Here is a 2,387-nt window from a genome sequence, read left to right on the forward strand (position 1 = left end):
ATATTAATTAAAGACAAGACAAACAATAATAATAACAAATTAACAATAAGATTTACAGATGTGTTGTTTTAATTAAAGATGAAGTACATTTTCCTTAGTGTCAGTTCTTTTTTTAAAAGAGCTTTTCGACTGTCCCCGCTGCACGCTCTAACTCTGTCCCGTCCTTGTGTCTGTAGTTGTGGGACATCGGAGGTCAGCCTCGCTTCAGGAGCATGTGGGAGCGTTACTGTCGAGGAGTCAGCGCTATCGTGTAAGTCCTGCTTTCCTAAACTGTGATTACTGTCTCCTGAAACGAGCCGCTGGGACGTCTCAGCTGGGTCCAAATATGACAGAAGCCCCAGAGGCATTAATGAGACATGAGAGACAGAGTCAGAGTCACGCAAGTTTGTCCACCAGCTCGTCCTTCTGTCCGAAAGACAGAGGAAGAGAGCTGTTAAAGTGTTAAATTCAGTGTTTTTGTAAGGTTTTTAATGACACGCATTCATAAAAATCAAGCTAAATACCAAGAATAAATCCTGGAGTTGATCATCACCAAGATGTAGATGTGTTTCTGCAGCGCTGTTGTGTCGTATCAGCCCGGTTGTCTTGGTGAGCAGAGACAGGAGAGCTTCAGGGTAAACGGCTCAGATTTATGTAACAAAGACAACCAGCGCTGGTTTGGTGAGATGTAGTAAAAGTGAGTCTGACGGGCTGTGATGAGGCCAGTTTTAGGCATACCCCCATCCTAAATGCTAGGATAATCCTAAGATTTTGGGACATTTGCAGGATTTCATATTTACAGAATTTTAGTACAGTTCTAGAATTTTGGGACATTTTTAAGATTTTAGATTGTATCTTAGTATGTTTCTATGAATTTAGGAAGTTTCTTGAATTTAAGACATTTCTATGATTTTGGGATGTTTCAGGGATTTTAGGAAGTTTCTTGGATTTAAGGACATTTCTAGGATTTTAGCATGTTTCTGGGATTTTAGGACATTTCTTGGGTTTAAGGACATTTCTAGGATTTTAGGACATCTTTGGGATTTTAGGATGTTTCTAGGATCTTAGGATGTTTGTGCATAAAAAAGCATTGAGCTTGTTGATAGGGACCCCCCTGCACCCCTTGGTGAGGGCAGTCCCAAATGTTCTCAAACCCTTAAAAAAAGACATGAAACAGTTCAGCGGACTGAAGAATATTTCATATTAACCACCAACGTCTCTTACCTCCAGCCCCGCCCCCCATCCTCCCAAACTGAACCTGTTTGTCAGAATGAAGCTGAATTCAGATGTTTTCATGTCATTTCCTCCTTGTTGCAGCTACATGGTGGACGCAGCAGACCCAGAGAAGATCGAAGCCTCCAAGAACGAACTCCACAACCTGCTGGACAAACCGCAGCTGCAGGGAATTCCTGTAAGAACACAACCAGGGCAAACTGAGCACAGCAAAGCACACTGATCCTGAGCTGAAGCGCTCGCACTTACTTAGCCCGACCTGAAAACAGTGTGTAATAATCAGAGTTTTGGGGAGGGTGAGTGAGGTAGACCCCGTCCTCTGGAGCTCCAGAGTCTTGTTAGGGAGAGACACCGTGTGTGAGCCCGGCATGCGTCACTTACATCTTCAAAGATGTTTCTGTGATGTTTACTGTTGCCCCGGAGTGATAAAATGTCCTCTCAGACATAACCATGTTTAAATCCTCATACACATTCATAAATGACAGCTTTTCTGTTCTCTGAGATCTGAGCTGATGTTTATTTCTGATGTGTTTTCTTCAGGTTTTGGTTCTGGGCAACAAGAGGGACCTACCAGGAGCTCTGGATGAGAAGGAGCTCATAGAAAGGATGTAAGTGTCACCCCTCACTCAGTTTTATCGTCAGTGAAAAGCAAAAAGCAGCAACTTCTTCTCATTAAAAAAATTCTCTTTAAAAAAGCCAGACCATAATAATCATTTGGGGATTTTCTCAAAATGTTGTAGCGCCACATTTGGGTTTAAGTGTTGCAGTTTGTTTAAACTGGTTTGATTTACTTCCTACAGTGCAGAAATATTCAGTTGCAAATATAAGTCCTGCGTTCCAAATCTTAAATGAGTAAAATTACCAAATTTTTGGCTTCAAAATGTACTTAAAGAACCAAAAGTAAAAGTACTCATCAGGCAGATTGGCTAATTTCAGTATAATATATTTTATAGAATTGGATAATAATTGTCGATGCATTGATGTGTTCATCATTTTAATGTTGCAGCTGGTAAACGTGGAGCTCATTTCAACTGTTTTCCATCATCAGTCCTAATCATAAATATCAAATATTCATGACTTTTCAGAATTTTAACACTTTAAATGCCAGGTTTTTTTACGATGCCACTGTGACTGTGACAGGTCACCTAGTGGAAATAGCATGTATTTCCTCCATA

General features: G+C 40.7%; 1 pseudogene; it reads left to right on the plus strand.

The window, feature by feature from the left end:
• Positions 1 to 119: 119 nt before the first annotated feature.
• On the plus strand, positions 120 to 1,949 carry LOC121965329 (annotated as a pseudogene).
• Positions 1,950 to 2,387: the final 438 nt, after the last annotated feature.

The sequence above is a fragment of the Plectropomus leopardus genome, unplaced genomic scaffold, assembly GCF_008729295.1.
Source record: "Plectropomus leopardus isolate mb unplaced genomic scaffold, YSFRI_Pleo_2.0 unplaced_scaffold19614, whole genome shotgun sequence".
NCBI lineage: Eukaryota > Metazoa > Chordata > Actinopteri > Perciformes > Serranidae > Plectropomus > Plectropomus leopardus.